Here is an 8,693-nt window from a genome sequence, read left to right as displayed (position 1 = left end):
GCCCTTCCGGGCGCCCCCGCCCTGTCAATTTCAGGCTTGAAATTGGAGCCTCCGGGTTGAAGGGGAAGGCGCCCCCAGGTTGGCGCTGGCCTTCCTAGGCCCGGATCTCGAAGGGATCACCGTTGCAATCTCACGTTCTAAGCGTGACTTGTCCCTTTCCGCAAAAGTGAGGCGGCACAGGACCTCAGGAGCAAATGCCAACAGCCTGTCCCCAGACGCTGGAACGCGGCCAGCAGTGTCAAAAGCACTGGGACAGAAAACGAGCAACACAAGGAATAATACCTACAGCGGCGAAGGTAGAAAGCATCTTAGCAATCACCTACTCCGTTTTAATAGATTTAAAAAAATAAATAAAATGAAGACCTGATGGTTAAAGATTAAGCGATTGACACCACGGTTCACGTAATAGAGGCAAAACAGTGAAATGGACACTTGTTAAGTTTTTGATTCTACATTTTGAAATAGTCTGAGATCTGCTTAAAGGTGGTGACTGGCTTGCATCAATAAATAATACTTGACTTAGCCTGGATGAAAGGAATGATAACGGTTAAGGGGGAAGGGAGGACATCTTTAATTCATTAAAAATAGGAAAAGCAACACTGCACACTCGTTTCATTTGGAAAATAACACCTTTGCAACAACATAAATTCATATTGCTGTTTACAGAGGTTTTTTTAAGTGTTCCTACTTAGGATTATATTATAAAATAGTACTGCTTATCTTTTATTCTTAGCCTAGGGCTCACAGATGCAGAAAAGAGAGTATTTTCTTATTACCTATATGTTATTTATTTGTGTTTTTTTCTGGTACCCTCTGTAATTCTTCCAAGCTTTTTTACTCACCCAAATGAGTATCTATTGGCCAGAATCAAGAGCTCTGAATATGTGAACTTCTTGCTCTGAATATTTCTCACATTTCTGAAAGAAATATTAAGATTATCACAGTGTCTTCAGATTGTGTTTGCCAACTTTGAATTTAGAGACAAGGTTCAGGGGCGCCTGGGTGGCTCAGCCGGTTGGGCATCAGACTTCAGCTCAGGTCACAGTCTCACAGTTTGCGAGTTTGAGCCCTCCATCGGGCTGTGTGCTGGCAGCCTGGAGCCTGCTTCTCATTCTGTGTGTGTGTGTGTCTCTCTCTGCCCCTCCCCTGTTCACGCTTTGTCTCTCTCTCTCTTTCTCTCTCAAAAATACATAAACATTAAAAAAAATTAAAAAAAGAGACAAGGTTCATAGCTAATAATAAAGGAAATCTCACTGCTCAGTCACCATTAGGTATTCATAGGAAATAGAAAGCAGAGAGAGGAGAAAATAATGCTGAAATTAGTGATAAGAGAAAAGTAAATAGTATTTAGGCATTGGATATTTTTCCTACTTGTGAATTTCAAATATTTAATTTAATAAATATTTATTGAGCCCTTTCTGCCTGAGTGGCAGATGAATATTACCTAATCACTATCCTTAAGGGGCTCATGATGGAATGAAGGTATAGATACATAGTTAGGTACAATGAGAATATATTAATATAAAGAGAAAACATGGGATTAAACTGATTTTTGTAGTGGTCTTTTGGAATGTTGTCCTAGGTACTAAAAAAGAATGGACCGTGGGTTCCAGACCAAGACACAGCTTTTTCATTTAAAGATGTTTACTAAAATGAATTCTGACGAATACTTCCGTGGTCTTCAAGTTCAGACTTGATAATCACCTCATATGTAAATGGCAAGATGAGTAAATGAATTTTTGGCTAGCTTTGTGATCCTGGCCACATGACTCCAACTTTAGGACCATAGTTACCTGTTATGTAATATGGATATAATATTTGTTCTGCAGTCTACTTCAGATCGTAAGAAGCAAATTAATCTGTTGAAAGTACAAACTGTAGGGTTCCTGGGAGGCTCAGTCGGTTGAGCTGATTTTGGGTCAGGTCATGATCTCATGGTTCATGAGTTTGGGCCCTGTGTTGGGCTATGCACTGGCAGTACAGAGTCTGCTTGGGATTCTCTCAATCTCTCTCTCTCTCTCTCTGCCCCTCCTCTGCTTACGTGCATGCTCTCTCTTTCAAAATAAATAAATAAAAAGTAAGCACAAACTGCAAAATGACTGATGTAGGTAAGAAAGAACTTGTAATTTCTTTTTTTGTTCCGTTCACCTGATGCAGGTGAGTAAATGTGTATCTCTTTGGGCTTCAGAATACAGCCTCCTCAAAGATGCTAGTCGCAAGCAAGCCAGTGTATTAGAAATGGGAGATGTTGAATTCCTCTATCACTAGCATTACTGTTTAAGACAGAAAAGACATGCATGCACTATAATAGTTACATTTTCATTTCTTCTCTTACTTGACACCCGTCCAGAAGGAAGCTTGAAGATCCAGGGATCATCTTTATATACGGTAGTTCCCCCTTACCTGTGGTTGCGCTTTCCGCAGTTATCCGAGGCCAACTGCTGCAGGGAAGCAGATGAGCCTCCTTATGACGAATCAGCAGAAGGTCAATAGTACGCTAGCTCTACTTCACAGTTGCTACGTCATCATCATCGCGTCACGTAGGCATTTTATCATCCTCGCATCATAAGTGTGAGTACAGAATAGTCAAATATCTTGAAAGAGCAAAATTTATATAACTATTACTACAGTATATTGTCATAGTTGTTCTATTTTATTATTAGTTGTTGTTAATCTCTCGTGACTAATTTATAAATTAAACTCTATCATTCTTACGTAAAGGAAAAAACATACTGTGTATAGGGTTCAGTACCCTCCGTGGTTTCAGGCATCCACCAGGGGTTTTGGAACAGTAGGGGGGACTACTGTATCTAAAAATATCTAATATATTTATAAGTGATTTCGGTTCCTCAAGTGTGCTTTAATCTGTTTTGCCTATATGCTATTTGTTTCTTGTGTAAACGTAACACTTTCTCCAAAAAGCCTTTATCGCGTTTTTAAACCTGGAATCTCCTCTGGCCTCTAAGGATTAGTAAAGCTGCTCCATTTTGAGCTAACTTATTCCAAGCAAGAGTTTACCCACTCGTGTGGATGTAGTTTGCCCTGTGAAGTGATTCCCAGGAGTTTGGGTAATAGGATTAAGTATTGTCTACAAAATCCCTCTCTGATCTAGAGGTTAAACTCTCTTATGACGTATTAAGAAATCTGAACATTTTCCTTGAAGGGTGTGGGAACTGTTTGGAATTGTAAAAGATGGCAATGATACAAAGAGTGAATTGAATATCTGGAAGCAGGGAAGCCAGATAAGAAGGTTTTGCATTAACAAACTCCCAACCAAAGACTTGAAAGCATGGAAAAGGAGAGATGTGTATGAGACAAAATCAGGTAAAACCAGCAGCACATGAAGGTTAATTGCATAAAGGAAATATAAAATGGAAGGAATTAAGGGAGACTTCATTGTTTCTAGCTTGATCATCTGAGTAGCAGTGAAGCAAATAATCAACATAAAAAAAAGAAAGTTTTGCCAGTGTCTGTTTGAGGTCAATGTGAGAGGTTGGCTAAATAAATTTGAGTTTCTAAATACTGATTTTAAAGTATAAATAGTGAGGGACATCAAAATGAAAATACACACTAAGTTTTTAGAAATACAAATGCAGGGCTGTCTCGGTAGCTCAGTCAGTTGAGTGTATGACTTTGGTTCAGGTTGTGGTCTCTTGGTTTGTGCCCCACATCAGGTTCACCGCTATCAGCCTGTTAGTGTAGAGCCCACTTCCTCTGTCCCCTTTGCTCTGCCCCTCCTCTGCTTGTGCTCTCCCCAAAATATTTAAAAAAATTTAGAAATACAAATGCAAGTCAGGAATAGATGTGAAGCTAAAGAAATAAATTTGGAAAGGTAGTGACACTGAAGTAGTAGTTTAAGCCTGAAAGAAGACACATTAGACCCAATGAATAGACGAGGTCAGAAGGCCAAAAAAAGGAAATTTGTTCAAGCAAGCATTTAATACCCTAGGAGTACATGTGGATTTTAATTGTTTGGTGTTCATATAATTAATCTAGTAGCCAATAGTATAATTAAAAAAATTTGATATGGCAAGTGTTCATCTGATGAATATTTACCAAGGATACTATTTACTTACTCTCGGATTCACTCAAAAAATATTGACTGAGGGGCTCCTGGGTGGCTCAGTAAATTAAGCCTCTGACTCATGATTTCAGCTCAGATCATGACCTCACGAATTGTGAGGTTGAGCCACATCTTGGCTCTGTGCTGACAGCATGGAGCCTGCTTGGCATTATCTCTCTCCTTTTCTCTCTGCCCCTCCACCCCCCAAATAAATACATCAATTAAAAAATTTAAAAAAAAATTTAATGTTTTACTTTTGAGAGCGAGAGAGAGAGAGAGCGAGAGCCAGAGAGAGCAGGGGAGGGGCAGTGAGAGAAAGAGGGAGACACAGAATCTGAAGCAGGCTCCAGGCTCCGAGATGTCAGCAGAGAGCCCGATGTGGGGCTCAAACTCAGGAACCCTGGGATCATGACCAGAGCCGAAGTCAGACACTTAACAGACTGAGCCATCTTTTTACTGTTTTTAATGTGACTACTAGAAAATACTGTAAAGATACGTGGTTCCCATTATATTTTTACTGGACAGCATTAATCTAGACAGAATCCAAGAATTCTCATATCATTTACCAACTGAGATGAGGCACAGAATTCTTTGAAAAGCTTTATATTAGACTGATGGGGTTATTACTGAGGATGAGGAGATTAAAGATTACATGCAATGCTTGGCTAGGTAAAATGTAACACCAAGATCTCTGGTGGGCTGCAGTTAAACTTGGGAGGGGCCTGGATCTCTTAGAATGCTGGAGGAGGAGGAAGAGGACTGCTTTGTTACTACCCTGGAGGCCCTCCCAGGTGTTTCTGCAGTCCTTGGGGAACTCTGTTATCTATACATTGCATACAAAGTTTAATGAAACGGTAGGATACATAGACCTTGCTGTATATCTCTGATTTAGTCTCCTGTGATTGTTCACCTTTAAGTCATGCAACCTTTGTTTTTGCCCACCTGAAATGTTACAAGCCCTCTGTACACAACAAGCCAAGTGAGATTTGTGATTGGCCTGACACTGCAATAAATGAGAGTAAAAGTGAAGGAGAGTCTTTGCGAAAGCTGATCCCCATGCCTTCTGCTCTCCTTCTTAGCACTCTCTTAGCAAAGTGTGGAGTAATCTTTCAACAGTCAGCACAGGGTTTGCTGGCCGTTTCCAGCATTTGACACTTTGCAAATGCTATTTATATAGCAAGATTCAAATATAAATTTCAAATTTTAGAAATTATCTAAAATGAGGAAAGTATGGGGCTTCTGGGTGGCTTAGTCAGTTAAAGGTCTGCCGTCCGCTTGGGTCATGGTCTCGCAGTTCGTGGGTTCGAGTCCGGAGATTCTGTGTCTCCCTCTCTGCCCCTCCCCCACTCATGTTCTGTCTCTCTCCCTCTAAAAATAAACAAACATTAAAAAAATAATAAAATAACGTGGAAAGTGGTACATTTGGTTTTGCCAGAATTATTAAGATTTCCAGACACTTAGGATTGATTATATAGAATCTAGTTTATATATATTCAGGATTTGGGTACTAGATCCTACAGATGTATTTTTCATATCTTCTTCCTGTCTCTGAGATACTAAATAATATATGGGGACAAATAAATGCATATTGTACTATTTCAATTCTCTCTATCAGAAATTAGAAAAATGTAAGTTTCTCTAACTCTGAACCCTGGATTTGGGGTTCTGTCATAGGGTATGTATCTATCAACAGGAAAAGCTAAATTAAAACTTGATTTAAAGCATATAATTATCATTAGAAAAAAATAGAAATAGCACATAGTCTGATATAGACTCCTTATGTTCCTACATAAGACTCTGAGGAAGTGGATGAACCTTGCCCTTTCCCTCATGCTGAAAAGTAATCACTATGTAGAAGTGTTGTTTTATTTAAGGGTTGCTTGCCAATATGTCAGTTTTTAAATTTAGAAAAAAAAAATAGTTGAATGTATACATAGATTTTAAAGTGTACATTGTGACTGAATACATAGGAAAGTAAATTTCTGTATTTTAAGGTTTTCGTAAAAGTCTTGTCTGCACTAATTTTTTAAGGGAATAATTTGTATGGATTTATATTAGTCTTGTGTAACTTCTTTCAGCAAAATATATTATACTGATTTCTAGCAACGTATTCTATATACATCTATTACAAATGTATAGCTATAGCAATGTTTATGTGCTATTATAAATACATAGCTAATAATCGTATATTACTATGTGCTGCATACTGCTCTCTATACTTCATGTAGATAAATTCATTTAACCAGCTGTATTTTCTCAGAATTTATTCATAAAAATCAAATCTTAATATTACATTGTATTTTTAGAACTTAAAACCAATACCCTTAGTGTTTGAAGAGAAAAGGTCAGTTTGCAAGGTTAAAATAAAACCTTCAACCTAACATCTGGGAAGGTGCCATATAAAAATCAATAGCAAAAGAAAAACATTTTGGATTACTAGGCATAATAAGAGCATAATAAGATACTTGGATGCCTTTCTTGCAGCAAAAAAAAACCCATGCAATCCTTCAAGAGTAGAAAAAAGACTCCACATGTGCAATTATAGACAGAACACAACTGTCATCTGTCATATGTCTTCTTTGCCACAAAGAATCTAGTTTAGGATTAAGATTAAATATCAGACCCCAAGACCACGTACTACATCAATTTATTGTTGAACCTGGATATCAAAAGAACTTCCAAGCGAAAGAATTATTTCACAATAGTGTCAGTATATTTTATTATCACTTTTTTTGGTCATCAAATGTAAAGAGACGTCAACTATAAATCCATATGATTTTTAAGTTTAAGTTTTGTGAAACCCATTATAATACGTTTGGATTCTTTGATATCAAGTATTCAATATGCATTTAAGAATGTGTCTCCTTTATTTGTTTTTTGAGAGGACCATTGTATTCAACATGTATATAATAGTGGAGAGTACAGGGCAAAGAGTAGGTCTTTTAAATAATGTAATAAAAAATGAGCATGATTTTTGCTGTTAGGAAAAACTTTTAACTGGTTCTGGTCAAGAGTGAAAAGAACCTAGAAAAGCTATATTTAAATAAAATTGTTAGTTTTTAATTTTAAGGATAATGCAAGCTAGAGAGGGGCCAGGGGACCTACAGTAACACAACATAAGTGTGTAATCACCAAAAATTCATGCTTGCTAAGATGTTAAGGGCAAGGAGATGGGAATGGATAAAAGGAGGCCATTTAGGTCATTTAAGCTTAACAAGGGCAGATAAATGGAGATGTTCAAGAAAGTGCAGTCACAGAATACATAAACGAGTTCCTGCTTAGAGTATTCTCTACATATTCATGTAATGAGCTCATGCAGTTCTACACACAATATTCAGCATATCAAAAGAAAAGCATTTCCTCAGAGAGTAATGAAAACGGAGAGGATTTATTTCTAGAACCTCGCTCCCAGGAGAACACACCACCGCCAGGGGGCAGCGGAGGTTGCTCCTTGGGTCATCAGCATCATCTCAGAATTTCTCATAAAAATAACCACTACATGTGCATGGTGCTTTCCAGGTAATGAGCACTCTTATCACTCATTTCTATTATAACACAATTGAGGATATTCTATTCTTACCCATTTTTCAGATGTAGAAAGGAAAGGCCTGTGGAAGCTCAAGGTCACAGTGCCAGGAAGTCATACAGTTGAAACTGCCTTTTCCCACCCCAAAGTCTGTGCTGAGACTAATAGGCTATAGAGAGCATGTGATAAAAGGCACCCCCTTTGGGAGCATAAATTTCAGCCTAGACAGGGGCAGCCACTGAATGTTTCAACTCTAAGGTACACCATGGATTTTATATTGGGTATTTTGTTGCTAAGTAGGAAAAGAGGCATAACATTCCATGTTAATTTTTTCAAATGTTTATTTATTTTTGAGAGTGGGGGGAGGGGCAGAGAGAGAGGGAGACAGGATCCAAAGCAGGCTCTGCACTGACAGCAGAGAGCCCTAGGCGGGGCTCAAGCTCAAGAACTATGAGGCCATGACCAGAGCTGAAGTCAAATGCTTAACTAACTAAGCCACCCAGGCACCCCCACATTAAGTTGCATTTTAACTTCAGAGGATTAAAAAAAAAAAAGAAGAAAGTATGTTGTAAACTTAAGAAAGTAATATATATATAAATATACGTACGTAAATATATATGTATATAATTCAAGTTTATTTATGTGTGCATATTCATATTTATGTGTGTGTGTGTATGTCTGTGTTGATAACCTTTTAAAGAAAATGGTATAGTGGAGCTGTACTCTTTTTATTCCCTGGTTTGTCTTTTTCATTCTCCCTCTTCTTGTTTCATACTAAAGTGTATTCAGGGGTCACTTCTCATTTGAAATTTCAAAGTGATGATTCCTGATTCATTAACAAAGCTAGGAAGGGATCTTATGGTGTCCTTCCCTTCTCAAAAGCACTTATTCTTTTAAAATTTTTAGATGTTTATTTATTTTTGAGAGAGACAGAGACAGAGACACTGAGAGGGGGAAGGCAGAGAGAGAGGGAGACATAGAATCTGAAGCAAACTCTAGGCTCTGAGCTGTCAGCACACAGCCTGACGCAGGGCTTGAACTCAAGAGCTGTGAGATCATGACCTGAGCCAAAGCCAAGAGTGGATGGTTAACTGACTGAGCCAC

The sequence above is a fragment of the Acinonyx jubatus genome, chromosome C1 (assembly GCF_027475565.1).
Source record: "Acinonyx jubatus isolate Ajub_Pintada_27869175 chromosome C1, VMU_Ajub_asm_v1.0, whole genome shotgun sequence".
NCBI classification, from domain to species: Eukaryota; Metazoa; Chordata; class Mammalia; order Carnivora; family Felidae; genus Acinonyx; species Acinonyx jubatus.
The sequence above is the reverse complement of the archived record's forward strand: the minus strand, read 5'-3'. Positions refer to the sequence as shown.